The 18333-nt window shown below is 33.4% G+C and overlaps 1 long non-coding RNA gene across 1 annotated transcript; it reads right to left on the bottom strand.

The window, feature by feature from the left end:
- Nucleotides 1-258: 258 nt before the first annotated feature.
- Nucleotides 259-17962, bottom strand: LOC123659000. Its single transcript, XR_006743954.1, has 4 exons — nucleotides 17173-17962; nucleotides 4123-4127; nucleotides 2882-2890; nucleotides 259-270 (listed from the first exon to the last, which is right to left on the bottom strand). It is a non-coding gene; the product is annotated as an uncharacterized LOC123659000 (long non-coding RNA).
- Between the last annotated feature and the right edge of the window lie 371 nt (nucleotides 17963-18333).

The raw sequence follows: 18333 nt of genomic DNA, 5'->3' as shown, positions 1-18333 counted from the left end.
CATTATCGTGTTATCATTATTGAAAATATTTTAGTAGCTAAGCATTAAATAAAAATCGCAATGCATGGCAGTATTCTGACTCCTCTTCCTGCGTTGGCAGCTTTCATCCAGACAATAACTCTTTTGCACGATATTTCATATTTGTGTTTTGCTCTGACTGAATATGTTTCGTGCTGATATATATGAACATATATACAAACAGTATATTAATTTTAATATTTGGTCCTTTTTATGCATTTTAAATTTAAAATTTTATCTTTTTAAGCATGTCTGCTATGAAAATAATACGCAAGAGAATTATTGGATTTTTTATTACAATATTATAATGGATGTAGGAATCTTATAAGTATTATTTTATTTGTAATGAAAACTATTACACGGGTAATTATATTTTATGCGCAAATAAATAATTTACCTGTGTTACTGTAATATTGAGCTATTACTATTGAACCGAAATTAATAGAGCATCATTTTCAGACATATTTCAATACCAGTAACGATCGCTATCAGGTGTCCTTGGCGACAACCGGGATCGATAACCCACAAAGAAATCCTCAAGGACATGCACCCAGACGAGAAACAAAAAAATGTATAAATATAAATATCAATCCGAATAGGAATAAACTTGCAACGTAGTTAACGTTGAGGCGATTGCTCGCCCAACTACTACAAAACAATTATAATCACGTAAAATTTGCTGATTTGCTATCTATAAATAGAAGTTTCGGTTGTAAGTGGTTGTCAATTATTGATACATATAGTAAAAATGTAACAGAATATTATTGGGACCTTTATCAACGCCAATAGCATCCGCAACAATGATTGTTAGAATTTTTGTCTGTATGTTTATGCACGCTTACCTCAAAAACGGCTCATCCGATTTAAATGTGGTTTTCAATAATACATTTTGGTAAGCTTCACTTAACATTTAGTGTTTGTTTCATGTCAATCAGTTCGTAAATAAAAAAGTTATGGCAATTTAAAGAATCACGTTAAAACTATCCACGCAGACGAAGTCGCGAGCACAGCTAGTGAAATATTAGGGCGCGTGTCCAATCCTGCGTTAATGATATTTTTTTTCAAATGTATTAGATTCGGACAAAATTAAGGTTTTAATACAATTAAAAGCACATCTGGAAATATCCTGCCCAAAATTAATACAGAAGATCACAGCTAAATAATACGGCCTTCAAGAAGTGTTATGTTCCTGCTGGTGAGTAAGGTGACCAGAGCTCCTGGGAGGAAAGGGGATAGGGTCGCCAGGCCGCTTGCGATGTTTTTGGTTTTACAGACGTCTATAAACTACGGTAATCGCTTACCATCAGGTTAGCCGTAAGCTTGTTTGACGACCTATTTTTATACATATACGAGTATATATATATTTCTAGCTGTGCTCCGAATTGGCCAGTGAGATTTGTTTACAGTAGTAAACATCGGATACATCTCCTATTTTATTTTTCAACATGGGTACTACTACAGTATACATGATATCCTCTGGCAGGTAGCTGTGATACATACACAAGCTAAAAAACATAGCGAAAACTGAAATTCGATTAGGTTTTCCGGTTTCGTGGAGGCTTGTACACCAACGCAACTAAACTCGCTCGATCACCATGCACATTAAATTATTAATAGCTGGTACTCAAAAATAATTACTAACATAATGATGTTTTATTGTGGAATTAAACTTTTTCTGTTTTTTTTTTTCTTTCATTGCCATTATATTAGCAATTTGTCTGTAAGCAGTGTGGATGTCTCATATAAACTTAATTTTATTTGAATGTATTCATTAAAAATATGTTTAACTTTACAGATCATATTTATAGCGTATATTGTTTTAATATTTGTATGGATATTATCGGTTTCTTCACTAAAATGATTAACAAGAATTGATCCAAAAGTCTGCCCGAAAGTCACATTTTTTTATACTTCCCGCTAACGTCTTTTTTGAACATGTTTATGTTAGTTAGCGCACGTATTATAATAACGTGTTAATGTATATATTTTACAAATACAGTTTCTTAATTTTTATATATAATATAAAATACGTCAAGAGCTCTTTCGTTCGTGGTAATGACACTTCGTCGCAGCTAGACATCTAGAAATGGAAACTCAGAACAGAACATAATGGAAATGACACGACAACTTGTTGCAGGTACAAACCGGCTTAATTGCAAATGCTACTACTACAAACATTTTGGTCTCATTAGTAATGTCGCTTTGGCCTCAGCTAAACGTCGAAGTTTTTGCAAAGTTTTTTTACCTATTTATTTATGTTATAAGTTTTTAACATGAAAACTTTAGATGTTTGTATAATTTAACTACAGTTATTCTTACCTTTTTATACATACCAAATTTTATTTATTCGTCCTGTGTTTATCTTAGTCAAATTGTAAATAAATTAACATTGTATTGTATGAAAATTTGAAAAATCAGCAATACGCTAACTTTTCAAGGCATTTACTTTCTTATCCTTAATCAAGTAGTTAATTCTAAAACACCTTTATTTGTATTTATTACGTACGAACATATTTTAAATTGCCAATTTAGATACCACTTCCAAAAATTCTCATCCCAAGACGTGTTCTAGTCGGGTTTAATAACTCGGGTTTAATCTCTCAGCCTTCAATGTACTAGTGAACTCATATACGCCGTGATTTAGACGCTGCGAGGGGGAAGTATGCTCTCGGATTTGGGAATAATTAAGTTTTTGGTATATAAAATAATTTTGGTTTGACGACACTGCCTTAAAGTGTTAATATTATTATGCTATTATATATTGGTTCTATGTGGAAAATAAACCTTGTAAGTTGCAGGTTGTAGTTAATTTTTAATAAAAAAAAAAATAAAAAATAAAAAATGATTTGGTCTCGCTTTTGACCTTAAATAACTTTAGTCGATACTTATAATAAAATTGTAACAACCCTAATTTTGTATATTACATTTTTTTTTCTTTTTTATGCTTTACACAATCAGTACTAAAGCTTAAAATTTATTTTTTCCTTCATTTTTGTCTGCCTGTCTCTAAAGAATCCGGTATACCGCATTGTGGATAATAATGGAAGTCTTTGATATTGTACCAAAACACGTAGATTTTTTTCAACATTGAATATTAAATTGACGTAAAGATGAATAATTAGTTTTCGGATTCTCTGATTCTTACAAAAGTCGCTCGAAATAGAATCGAAGGAATAGAAATAAATATGAATTACTAAACCCCAAGAATAGTATCGATTCAGATATCCTGTTAACAAGGCCATCATAGCTCACTTATGTACACATACACACACACTTATACACACAATCACACAAAGTTTACAATTCATACCACAAATGTAACAAAATTACCTAAATTAAGTTAATTTACTTTGTTTATTTAATAACAGTCGCAATTAATAAATAATAAGTTAATTACATTCTTGTATTATATTATATTAATTTTACTGATAAAATTGTTTAGCTTCTTAGGTGACATGTGAAGGCTCTTTTGTTAACAAATTATTAAGAGAGCCTTACTGCTCATAACTGGCCTTATTGATTTTTTCACTAGCTTATTACGTAATGACAGATTAATACTGATATAGATAAAGCAAATCCAACTTTTAGCTTATTCTACCTCTAGTTTCACGTCATAAGCAAACTTGCAAAATGTTTCAACAATGTGTTTTTGAATGAGTAACAGATCATTTTCTAGACCCAAAGTCACCCAAAACTAAAATATCGTCAAAATCATTAAATTAGTTTGTGAAATAATAGTAAATCCTCACAATTGCAAATATAAAAGGCTGCCAAAAAATCATAATCAAATAGGCCACAATCACGTTTTAACATTTAAAACTGCACTAAGAGCTGATTAATGCCTTCGTTTGCCAATTATATTTGCCAAATAGCGTCAAATTGACCATTTGCGGCGTTAATACCTTCCGTTTGTTGAATTTATTGTTGGCTTTTTTGCTGTTATTTAAACTATAAATGTTAGTATTGTACTATTCCGAATGGGGCTTGTATTTTTATATGTGATCATTTTGTTTAGTTATAGCACTTCTATTTTGAAATAACGGTTGCTTTAACGTAATATTCGGCGTTGTTTTTGAAGCTTAGGATAGTATTTGATCACAAAACCTAACCTATAGGTTCCCAACGGAGGTGATACCACCGCCTAGTGGGCGCTGGAGTTTTTAGTGGGGGCAGTAGTAGGTCCAAAGGCAAATGGAGGGCGTTATGATAGTCAAGTAGTACCAGCATATCTACCTGATAAGAAATTTATTATTATAAATTACTTTAAAAATACATCTATTTAGAATAAAATATCATTTTGTCCAGTCGCCTTAGATATTCATCTTATTATCAAAGCGTAAACGAACATTAAAACATGAAGTAAGTAACATAAAAGCATTAACAAACTAAAAAATTGTTTCGGTTTAGGACTGTCGGTAACAAGTCTATGCAACTTGGTAAACAAAGACGTGATTTACGCAATGAAGCATGTTTCGATAAAAATAGGGGAACTCGTAATAAACTGTTTGCAGGTCAAGTCCGACGGGGCACCACACACAAACAAAGGCATACGAGTTGTTGTGTGCACGAAATCGAATCTTTAAAAAGTTTTTTGTGTGTTTTTCTAGTGATCAATATTCGCACGTAATTAACCCTTAATTAGGCGCATTAAGAAAATCACACAATTAGTCGCATGGGGTCTCGAGTGACCCCAAAAACAAGATTGATAAAGGAGTGTATGAAATAAATAAAACAATGATTGGATTATATAAAATATTAGTGTTCTTTATTATCTTTAACTTTAATAAACACAAATATAGCTCTGACTTAAATTTTAAACAAAAAATGACAAACTTCTAACTACTCCTAAAACTACATAATTTTTGACTTAGCCGATTCGCTTATTTAAAAAAATAATAATAAGTCTCATTAGCCGATTATTTTTATCTGCAATCGACGCCATATACTCTAAAGTGTTGTTGAGAAACAAATTTACATCACTTATGACATTTGGTTGGTACTTTTTTGTCGTTCTTCCTAGGATACAATGAACAACGTCCGCGCTTAGATATTGACTGATGCACCGTCTTTTTCATATCATGTGCTTCACGGAGCCATTTTTTTGCTGACGCAGGGACAGAAAGCTGCTAATACGATGCTTTTAGTGACTTTCTATAAGTGCTGCTGCCAATTTTAAAAAAATCTGTCTTGTATGTGTAATATTCTTATTAGCATTCGATCTGAGTATGATAAATGCGTTGATGCCAGATAACTTTAGAAGATGACAAAATATAGCCAGATTTCTACTTCTCTTCCAAAATTATAACCAGTCCAAACTTGTTCATTGCAATCGACATCACTTTTGCCACCGATGATTCAGATGATATAACTTGACTATCTGCGAACTCATCAGTTTTACTACCAGAATCATATGGGAACTATTCACAGCGTTGCCGTTTACTAATTTGTCTTCCGAAGCAGAACTAGCAACATCTTGCTCATCGTCGGCCACCTCCAGCCATTCCAATAACTGCCTATTATTAGCCACTTAAAAAATCAATAAACTGAAAATAAAAGAAAAAGTCTGTGCAAATAAACACAAAAATAGGTAAATTAAATAGCCGGTATATAAATACATATATACTAATATAAAAAATTACCAATTTACGAATATAAACGAAGTAAGAACATAAAAATAAAAACTTACCTCCGCAAAAAAAAATCACGTAAGTGGTCGCATGGGGTCAGCGCTCTAGAGAAAAGCGACCAGTGCATATGCGTAGATGTTCTGGAAGCGACTGATTAGCGTACCCTGAGGGAAGTTAGGAAGCTAGAGTAAGCATGGGCGCGCTCAAATCTCTCAATGATATATATTTTTCAATTTGAAATGGCCGTGACCCCATGCGCCTAATTAAGGGTTAAGTAAGGAAGTCATTATAGCCATTAGTTTTATAGCTTTCTATAATCGGTAGCCTTCTATAAATAGTTAATGTATTGAAATTGTGAATTCCAAAATATCTGAAACTAAGAACTACTGTTGGAAGTACAACAGTGAGTATTTGAAATATGAATTTACACAATCTCAAACAAACAATTACCTATGTGTTTAATTTGCTACAAAGTATTTTCTATCGTAATAATCTTCGTATTGTATTTTATTGTTGTGGGCTCGGTTTTCCGTATTTAGACACAAAGATGGTGCGTTATGCGAGAACAGAGGGCTAATTCAGCCAGCCCAGCTCCTTCCAGAAGCTCAGAAGCCTCCTGGGGCGTTCACAGGCTTCTCGGAGCATCCTCATTTCTTCCGGTAGCCCGGTGTGCGGCCACTCGCTCGCATTCCAGAATTACGTGGGTGGCTGTTTCTTCAGCAGCCAGACATCCTCTGCAAAAAGGACTGTCCGGTGCATTCATAATGAATAGTTGGTGATTAAGTGCCAAATGGCCGGTAATCGTGCCAACAACTATTCTGATGTCCAAACGGTTAAGACTGAGCAGTCGGCACGATTGGTGCGGTGATCCTTCCGTGAGTATCATTTTAGACTGTCTACAGCCGGTTTGTCGTATTATTAAATATTGTTTTATTTTATTATATTTTTTTTAAATAACATTAAGATTTTCTCCTGTGTTTGAGGTAAACAATTAATAATCACGACCATTAGTCATGATCACGATTAGGACGATTACAGAGAAAGAGGTAGAATTAATTTTTAATTTATTATTATTAATAGATACCAAATAGATAGACGTATAAAAATGGTATAATTAACTTATTATGTGAAAGCGGCAGCTAATTTTTGTTTTCTTGTAAAAGAGGCGGTAGTCCATAAAAAAACGGGGATCTATGAACAATAAATGACAAATGACAATTTGATTTTAACGTAGCAAAAACTTTGTACCCTTTTTACGAAAATTGCGTGGGAGGAGTATGGAATTTCGCACGCTTATAGTTTATATAGAGAAGGACTGCAGAATGCTAATTTTTTTTTAAATTATACACAAAAAAAATTAAATCGTTTAAAAAAAACATTACACACAGTACCATGTATTTGACACACACACACACACACGCACGCATATTATACTATTTTGTTGATTGTCAAATTGAAATTTTTAAAAAGTTTCTTTATTTTCATTTTTTTTTTGGTTTTCTTTAATTAAATTTATTTAATTATGATCGTATTTCGACCTCTGGGTGACCACTAGTATACTTTGAACAATAATTTTGAATTTTTACATGCATTAACCTAGAATAGGTTAATAACCAAAAACAAATTGACATAATTATACATTTATACTACACTCGATGATATCATTACATACTATATATTATTCGACAAGACAATATAAAATTAAATTCAGGAGAAATAGTTTCCATACCTCACGTCATGACAATCGAGTTAGTTCAAAATAGCTTAACTAAATGAAGTTTTTTTTTTTTTTGAATTGAATTAATAAACGCTTCACACTCAACGGAAGTAGGAGTTCAGTGATCATAAAAATTTGTAGCTTCGTGAAAAAGACATTTGGTTGTAAAGTGTTATAAAATTATTAAACGTTCGTTACTCATTGAGGTGGCGAGTAGGATATATCCTATTGTGCCCTAGCTTCACAGCTTATAGACCTTTTAAGTAAATTCAAGTATGACACAATTAAAATATCAGATCGAACTGAAGATGGATATCAATAGTCTATTAATTAAATTGGAACGCAAGATCCGTCTGTAATTAATGAAAGCTTCGATGGCATAGCGTCGATGATGCTTCGAGAGATCTTCAAATATCTTGTTAGTCCAACATCTACACTTATAGTATGAAAAGGGGTATTGTGAATGAAAATACTGCTAGTTGCTCTTTTAACCGTCTGCAGCTGAGGTGAGTTTGTTGTTAACATTTGACTGTGGCATAGTCTGTCAGACGTGAAATTAAAATGTGCCCATTTATATATATTAACATTAAGCCAACAATTTTTATCAAAATATATATTAATACACTTAAAATAATTAGTTTACAATATAAAATAAAGACGCATAGAAATAAAACTAAATTTGTATTTTTACTGACATACGCTTCAGCCTGTAATATCCAGTAATACAATAATTTATATATTTAGAAAATCATCTACCTGCCTATGATTTCGTATAATCTCGATATGCACAAAAAGATGATGCTAGTCAAGCTTAGCTATCAATACAAATATTGAGTGGGACCAGAGATGCTACGAAGTGTTTCGTTGTTATTAAGTTATAAAATAAAAGTGGTCCCAAAATTTAACCCTTAGTAAATAAAACTCCTATAAACTATCTATATAATATTCACTAAAATTGTTTTTATTCTTATTATTCTAAATAATAACGATAGAAACTAAGATAGTCGTGATACGTTACTATGATTCAGTGAAAAAAAAAGTTTAGACTGTAATTTTAACAAGGCAGATAAATAAGGTAATAGTGCCACATTATACAAAAAAGTTTTTCATTTTTATATTTTAATACTATTATAATTATTTTTGTTTACAAATATATTTCATATTAGTATAATTGTGTTCTTACATTATTTTAATTAATGATAAAAATTTAAATTGTTAATTACTCGTAGCAAGAACACTTATGTTTTAATAATATAACATCCGAATTATTATATACATTTATTTCAGTAATAGCTGCCCGGACAGACTCCGTTCTGTCAAAACTTAATAGTAAAAATTTTTTTTTTTTTTTAAGTATTAAAAACTTTCGTGGGCCTTGAGGAACATACAAAAAAATTAAATTAGCCGAATCGCTCGAACCATTCTCGAGTTATGTGCTTTGCAAAATTCATTTTTAATTATACCTATATAGATTTCACAATAGTTTCTTAGACTTGATTGTTATTTTCATCGTGTAACTGAAATTTTAATATTATCCCAAGCAACAGTCTGAAGGAAATTGTTACAGTAATTTTTCAGCATTAAGCTTAACTCATGGAGCTATTCTTACCCACGTCCGTCATGGCTGGATTCGTGACTCTTGTAGAATATAAATATGTGATTATTATTTCTATCGTCACAATAGAAACGTATTGTCACAAAATTCCGGTAAAGTTTTTTAGATACTACCTATCTACTAAATTGAATAACTTAGTTTGAAAGGACGTTTGTGATTACATTGCGCTTGATTTCTTTCGGACGCACAGCATCGTGGATTACTTCGGACTCCATGAAGTATCGGGGAGAACCGAGGGCCGAATGGCATGGCGTTTTGTAGCGGTTATGTGGTTCAAGGTCACGCGCACAACGCGGTTACTTTACCTTCTTTACGGAAGATTTCGTTTTGGAAATAAATTTTATAACCGCGTCCTTTACGATCGTCTTTCAAAAAGCTTACAAATCCATCTGCAAAACTTGGTACCCCGGGATAGTAATGCACAGATAGTAATTTCCTACATTGTGAGTTTTGAAACTAAATCTGCTATGTGGCTACGGCAGTAAAGAATATAGCCTCTCTTCCCGTGGGTGTCGTAAGAGACGACTAAGAGATAACACAGTTTCACTACCTTGGAACTCATTATGCCGACCGATGGCGGGATAACCATCCAATTGCTGGCTTTGAAATACACAGGCCGAAAACAGGCAGCAGCAAAGCCAGCCCTGCAGTCACCAACCCGCCTGCCCATCGTGGTGACTATGGGCAACATACATGAGTTAACTTGTGGAGGCCTATGTCCAGCAGTGGACTGCGATAGGCAGAATTATGATGATAGTTTACGTATAATCATAAAAGTTAGCAAATAATTTATAGTATGCATCAATTTGTAATATAAAATAACTAAGCGCTTTTCTTGCCTACTACCTGTTTTTTCTTCTTTTTTTTTTCATAAAAGAGGTCTTTTGTTTATCAGAGAAGAGTATCCCTTATTAAATGAGACACTACAGCAAAAAATTTAAACTTAGTTGAATTTACATTAACATAAAACGTTGTAGGTCATTTCAGTTATAACACATTTTGTAGTAATAAAGAATTTATAGTAATTATATTCTCTTAAATTTTACCAATTAACTACTCTTGAGTTTTTAAGTACATAATTGGCACGATTAGTGCTTCAAATTGCGGCAATGATCCCTTCTCTGCTGATAATCCTCAGCGAAACGCTTTTGCCGTCACAGACTTGGTGATTAGGACAAATTAATTATACATACTTAATACCCATTTATTTTATTCAAATAAGAAGGTCGTAATTTATAGGCCTTTTTATTGGATTACGATGTGATCTATTTGGATTATACTGTGTTCAATTTTAGCAAAATTGATTAGTATTTAACGCACTAATCCGTTTATAAAGAATAATTAGATATGTACTTATATATGTATAGTTTTTATAGTTTATATATGTGTAGTTTCTAATATTAGAAATAATAATAAAAAAATATTTTTATTCTTAGATGTGAATTGTTGTTACATTGATTTTTTTTTGTACTTTTTTTATTATTTTCGTATAATTAGAATAAAACTCGACTCCAAGTCAATTAGATATATATTTAAAAAGATATATACATGATTTATACCATAAACATCTTTTAGTAATTTATTAGTGCTTAAGATTAGTATTGTTATGTACAACATTCTTATGCATGCATGCATTCAGCCTGTAATATCCCACTGCTGGGCATAGGCCTCTTTCTCTGTGTAGGAGAAGGATTGGAGCTTAATCCACAACGCTACCCCACTGCGGCTTGGCGGATATATTCCTTACTATGAGTAACAATCGCTATCAGGTGTTGATGATAACAATCGAAACCGGCAGCTTAACGTGCTCTCCGAGGCATGGTGGGGAGACCCACAAGGACAGACACCCAAACTCGAAAAGAATATTTACATAAATACGGTTGTTAGTTTTCGAAAAATATATTGAAGTTAAAAGAAAAATAATATCGTAGTTGTTATATTCAGTTCAAAATATTATTTATAACCTTAAAGTTTCAGGAAACGTATTACATTTCGTGAAATCTTTGATCAAAACTTCGAATAGAAAATAAATGACGCGCTTTAAACACTTAAATGTAACATGAACAAATCTGGTGGTGTACGATACGAGGAAGAAGCCCGCCATTAAAACGTCTTCCACCAGATTTCATCGCAACTATAGAATCGTTGGAGTCGAAAAACTTTTCACAATGCGTATCATGCTGAAATAATCTCTCACATCATAAGTCGTGAACACAATAGTGTTCAAAAATAAAATGTAACAAAAGTTTTTGTAACGACACAACACGTCTGCTGCCAGTCGAATATTGCGATAACTTTTATTGGCTTTATTTCTCTATCAGACTTTTCTTTTCTACAGATCTACTGGGCTTTGTGGGAATCGTCCGAGTTGAATTGTTGGTAAATGGCTTGTTTTACGAAAACCCCGATTTCCTTTTTATTTTATTACTTGTATTATAAACTTCGCGGCGCCTCTTAAGGTGAACATAGTTATTGGATACAAAAGATGTAACGGTTCTTCTTGGTTATCAATTTCACTTTTTTCTTGTTTCAATATTTCTTGGTGATTCGATCGGGACTGAATGTGTTTTGTACGGGGTGGCTTTATTCATACATTTTAATGCATACATATAGGTAACAACGTAATAACAATAGGACATACGAACTAGAGACGAACTTAACAACCAGATACACCACAGGCATTGTTATGTGTAAGAAGATTCTATTCAACCAACGACATTGTGATCAAATAACATTTATAGAAATTTTTGTTTTTTATCTCTGTGTTTGTACATGTATATCTATGTATGTATGTATATCCCTATCTTGCCTACGAGCTCATAAAGGTGTTAAGATCAGATCTGAAAAGTCTGCTACAGCAGGAATATCGTAAGCACGTTGCCAATATTAACGCCAACCTTCTTCAGATGCATTGGCCACTTTCATCATCATCATTACAGCCTATACAGTCCACTGCTGGACATAGGCCTCCACAAGTTTTTGCCAAAAATGGCGCGAACTCATGTGATTTGCCCATAGTCACCACGCTGGGCAGGCGGGTTGGTGACCGCAGTACTGGCTTTGGCGCACCGAAAACGCTGCTGCCCGTCTTCGGCCTGTGTTTCAAAGCCAGCAGTTGGATAGTTACCCCGCCACCGGTCGGCTTCTCAAGTTCCAAGGTGGTAGCGGAACCGTGCTATCCCTCAGTCGTCTCTTACGACACAAACGGGAAGAAAGGGGGTGGCTGTATTCTTTAGTACCGTACTTTCAATATTATGAATTATATAAAATAACAAAAAAAGCTGTTACATTTTATTACAGTACTAAACACTAAGTGAACATTTCATTACTAAATAATTATCATGTTTCTGAACATAAGTAGATCATAAATGTGAGCTTCTCTTTGTATATATTATTGAAAGCTTTTAAATTAATAACGTGAAATTAAATTTGACTATGTACAAAATGAAATATGTCACTGCGAGGCGACGAAATTTTAAAATAGTTTTGGTGATAATTTATGTTGATTATTACTGTATATTAAAGAACCGAATACATTGTTTCTGAAAATCGTATTACACTTATTTTAATTAATCTCTTCATGAATGTTTGAAAATTTATATTAAATGTGTTTTAATTAAAGTTTATTTTGTCGTAAAACATTATGTAACTGAAGTAGGGCACAGCAGAATTTATCCTGCTCAAAATCTTATGCATTCTGACTGGGCAAGTACATCGACTTACAGAAGATCACAGCTAAATAATACTGCTTTCAAGCAGTGTTGTGTTCATGTGGTGAGTAAACTCTTTGGAACTTTGGCCCCTGGAAGGTATTGGGTGTAGGATCCGCAACGCACTTCCGATGCTTCTGGTGTCTATAGGCTACGGCAATCGCTTACCGTCAAGTGAGCCGTATACTTGTTTGTCGACTTAGTTATAAAAAAAAATGAATATATATATTTGCATCCACGTGTAAAAGTCGTGTCGAGTCCTGTTTAAACGTAATTTCTACAGTGTGCAGTTATGTAAGGTTTTATATTTGTAAAACTGGGACTGTTAGGAATATTATCTTATATAGGGATGTATACGCTTCAGTCTGTAATATCCCACTGCAATATAGGCCTCCAATGCGGGGTATCGGATATATTCCCTACTATGAATAACGATCGCTATCAAGTGTAAATGATGTCAACCGGGATCGGCAGCTTAGCGTGCTCGGCTCGGTGGGAAGACACACAAGGATTAACAACAAAACTGGAAATAAAAATTTGTATAAACACAAATATCAACTCCAAACGGTAATTGAACCCGCGACCGCCGGTGCTTAGGCGCCGCCGATACGGCATACGCACTATTTCAGAGCGGTCATCACATATAGGGATGTATTATATAGTTTTGTTACTAAACATTTCTTTTTCATATAATGATTGATTTAATCATAATTTAACGAAAAACATTTGTAAAATTACTAGTGGAATTTTATTATGTTCATAACAACCTTCACCTAAAAGGAAATATTTACTTTCAAAAGTCAGAAACTTGAAGTTATTATTTATTTTATCATACCTTCTCGGGTTTATACAACGTACTTTACTGTTTTTCGAACCTAATAATTTTGCAATTGCATCATCAGGAATTTGCAAGGATTTTTTCCTAAAACCTCTATAATGTTTTTAGGCTGTGTGGTTACGGCAGCAAAGGATATAGCCACCCCGCTCTTCCCGTGGGTGTCGTAAGAGGCGACTAAGGGATAACACAGTTCCACGATCATCTTAGAACTTAAAAAACCGACCGATGGCGGGATAGCCATCCAACTGCTAGCTTTGAAATACACAGACCGAATACAGGCAGCAGCGTCTTCGGTGCGACAAAGCCAGCCTTGCGGTCACCAACCCGCCTGCCTAGCGTGGTGACTATGGGCAAAACACATGAGTTCACGCCGTTTTTGGCGCGAACTTGTGGAGGCCTATGTCTAGCAGTGGACTACGATAGGATGATGCGTGTGTGTGTGTGTGTGTGTGTGTGTGTGTGTGTATAATGTTAGATTCTAGCTCAATGATTATAAATAATGCGAGTAACCTATATATGAAGAATAAATCATTTTAAGTGTCAAAAGCGTTAACTTATAACAAAAAAGCATAAATATAGACGACTACGTATTATATATACATGCTGATTGTATTTTGTTCAATTAATACCTGTATACACGATTTAAATTTTGATGGTATATTTGGTTTTCACCCCCTGTTTAAAGAAAAAAGTTCAATAATTCTAATTCAAAATCAAATTTATTATTATTATTATTTATTTATACAAAGATGTTTCATTTTAAACATAAGATATATCCTGCCGTGTATGCAGTGGCGTGCAATGTGTCAATTTTTTATTATCATTATTTCAGAATTTCAGGTAAAAACTATTAAATACTGCAGCTCGTTAAATGAGTCCATTTCATGAGTCTACTCATGCCAAATCTTATTCAAATTCATTCAGTAGTTTTAGAATCTTGTACCGGCCCAGTTATAGAGATAGAGAGACTAAGATAAAATAAAAAATTGGCTTCAGTGTCCAACATACACTATTCTAGATAAAAAATGGTATAATTACGTATTCACGAATTCAGCCTGTAACATCATACTGTAGGATATATGCCTCTTTCTCCATGTGAGAGAAGTATACGAGCTTAAGCTGCTCCGCTGCGGGCTGGCGGTTATAATTACACCAGATTTATATTTTCGTTATGATATTATACTCTTTATTTCAAATAACGTAAAACCATTTTTGCCATACACATATGTCAGTTTTCCATAATGCACTTCTAGACAGTCAATTTTACGACAAGATTGATTTTATATTCAAACATTTCGGGTGATTGATAGCTATCTATGTATAAAATTCTATTACAAGCTACTTGAATGAAAAGCTGGGAATGATTAATGACAGGGTCTCCGTTAAAAACTCCGATTGTTATACTTGTTACAGCAATTTGTCCTTGATAAATTATGAATATCCTTTTATAAAGGGGTCCATGGATTCATCAATCTCGTAAAATTTTGGATTTTGATTAAGCTAGGGTATTAAAACCGTGTCAGTTCAGAGGATTAGTTTTGTCTAGTATAATAGAGAGCAAAATTAATATACGGACAGTCTAGCTGTACGTGTATTAAATTTAGTCGGGTATTCGAATATTCTGGTACATTTTCATAACTACAGCAAATATGATCACTAGTATTATTTTGAAAACAATGAAACTCATTGAAGATGATCATTAAAAAGGACATATTTTACCACATGCAATAATAATATTATAACCTAAGTTTGACTATCATGTAATGTGTATATTCTTACGTAAGTAGTGTGTTGTACCCTGTTACATATAATTTGTTACAAATTTACTTCTTTAAGATATTACATTCTTAAACTTTACATACATTTTAAATGAAACAACTTATTTGGCTTATTAAGGTTTTTAAATGCCCGACGTTTCGGATACTTTACAGCAACCAAGGTAACGGGAGGATAAAGTAAAAATGAGACTTAATTGATGGTAGCCTTCCACACAAGTGAAATAAACTAAATATATTTATATTACGTGTATTTAATTTTTAATTCTTCTGTATAATAATATTTTCGATTAGAATTAATACAAAACTTTTCGAAATAAATAAAATGATTAATAGGTCTTTAACTATGAAATAGCCGTTTTTGATGAAATAAGTTAACGCAAATTTTGTTTCTATTTTTTTTTAATTTTTATTGTTCAAAGTAATTACCCATGGAATCAATGTATTTTTGCCAACGTAGTGCTGGACGGTAGGCAACAAACTCATCAAAGGCATTTTGTACTGCCTCTCGGGTATTGAATTTTTTCCCGCCAAAAAGTTATCCAAATTCTGGAAAAAGTGGAAGTCTGTAGGGGCAAGATCTAGTGAGTACGGTGGATGATGGATAACTTCCAACCCCAGCTCTTGTAACTTAGAGACCGTCTGCTGTACAGTATCAGGTCGCGCGTCGTCATGCAGGAGCAGCGGAGCCGAGTGATTGACCAAAGCTAGTTGGAGACGTGCGAGCTTCCCCATTATTGTGCTTAGTTCTTCACAGTTGTACACATCTGCTCATGCCGTTTGGTAAGAAGCTGTGGTAAATTACACCGGCGCTAGACCACCAAACAGCTACCATCACTTTCTTAGGGGTCATTTTTCGTTTAGGGCATCTTTTAGGTACTGAACCAGGATCTAACCAACTAGCTGAACGCTTGCGATTGTCGAATATAATCCATTTTTCGTTACAAGTAACAATGCGATTTAATATGCGTTCGTTTGAGTGTCGAGTATCTTTACCTTGCCACATCTTCGCTGTTCAACAATCTGACTTATTATCTTACTGAAATTACAAAACTGCAAAGTAATAAAAAATTATTGAACTACTAGCGGACCCAGCAGACGTTGTCTTACCCGGTAAACAGCTACTAAATTTGATAGCTTACATATCGATAGCAGCGCCACCTAAAGGGTCCAATTGAGATAAAAACTAACAAATCTTCCAAGTTAGACAAAATTACAGATGCTTACAAAATTTGATGAAAATTGGTTCAGTAGTTTTGGAGTTACATACTGATATCAGCGCCACCTACCAGGTCCGACTGAGATAAAAACTACCCTATCTTCCAAGTTGGACAAAATTACAGATGCTTACAAAATTTGATAAAAATTGGTTCAGTAGTTTCGGGGCTGCATACCAATAGCAGCGCCACCTATCGGGTTCAATTCTGATAAAAACTATCCTATATCCCAAATTAAATCAAATTACATATGCTAACAAAATTTGATAAAAATTGGTTCAGTAGTTTCGGAGTTACATACATTTAAAATTTTCATTGTTAACGCCCACCCCCGTAAACCTTATTGGGCATGAGTTATCCTAAAACCCTCTCATCGATCATTTCTACATCACATATAGGAGATTCGTACCAAATTTGGAGTCGATAGTTTAAAAAGGGAATTTTCCATTGTTAACGCCCCCGCAACAATATAATAGGTAATTTGAAATAGCTAGTTAATACCATTTTTACTGTATGTAAAATAAATTAAAATGCGGTCTACGAATAAGATTCATTTAATCATTAATAACTTAAGTAAAATGCGCCGTAATATATTATTTAACATGAACTTTATTGAATAGCAATAAAGTTCAAATTGACTCTACATTTTATTTACAAGGAAAGTCTTTCCGCTGACCCCCTTCGATTTCAATTAAATTGAAATATGTTATTCTACATCAAAATCTAAGAGACACGTATTTTTTTTTATCGGCGGAAAAACGTTTCCAAGGGGTGAAAATATCCCCTAAAGTTGAGACCTCCGAGGGTAGTTTTCAGGTTTCGCCTATTTTCACTCGAGATAAGCGAATGCACTTAAATCGATAATCAACTTAATGATAAACGATGGAAAATGCAACTGGTTTCATATCGGGGGGTTGCACAGGAAAAAAGTTATAGGGGTTGAAATTCACAAAATCGTTATAACAAAAAAACTATAGCACCTATCTCGATGGTTTCAATTGCATTTTGAAGAGGGCAAAAAAATAGTAGATACGGGTTTTTGCGTTTTTACCGCAAATGAAGTTAAGGGGGTGAACTACCCCTATATATGTTTACAGTAAATCTCAATAAAACGGCAGTATTTCTTTGTTTTCTTATTTCTTCTCCTTGTGATACGTGTTTTCTTTCAATTTTCAACGTCTACATCTCAAACGATGGATAGATTTTTCTGGAAATAGCATTTCCATAACTGGTGAAAGCGATAGAACCAAAAGTGTGCGTCCAATCTTAATAAGTTGTTTTTTATTTGAAGGCAATTTAAGACACTAGTTATACTTAAAAGATTTAATTTTCAATGTATTTAAGCAATGAATTTTACCTAATTGAGCAAGGAAATTTCGAAACAATAAAATTTCCCTCTGAAAATTCTACCACTCTATCAATTTTTTATTTTTTGTCACTTTTTACGGTATAAACCAACCAATCACATCCGTAGTTTCAAAGAATTTTCTTATTTATTTATTTTTCCCGAAAATTACATATGGGTTAATTTTTACGGATCACCATTTTTTTTATAAGTCAATATTGAATAAGCCAGAAGATGAATTCCAAAAATATCTAGACGTTGAAAATTGAAAGAAAACACGTATCACAAGGAGAAGAAATAAGAAAACAAAGAAATACTGCCGTTTTATTGAGATTTGCTGTAAACATATATAGGGGTAGTTCACCCCCTTAACTTCATTTGCGGTAAAAACGCAAAAACCCGTATCTACTATTTTTTTGCCCTCTTCAAAATGCAATTGAAACCATCGAGATAGGTGCTATAGTTTTTTTG

Source organism: Melitaea cinxia, chromosome 13 (genome assembly GCF_905220565.1).
Source record: "Melitaea cinxia chromosome 13, ilMelCinx1.1, whole genome shotgun sequence".
NCBI classification, from domain to species: Eukaryota; Metazoa; Arthropoda; class Insecta; order Lepidoptera; family Nymphalidae; genus Melitaea; species Melitaea cinxia.
The sequence above is the reverse complement of the archived record's forward strand: the minus strand, read 5'-3'. Positions and strand labels throughout refer to the sequence as shown.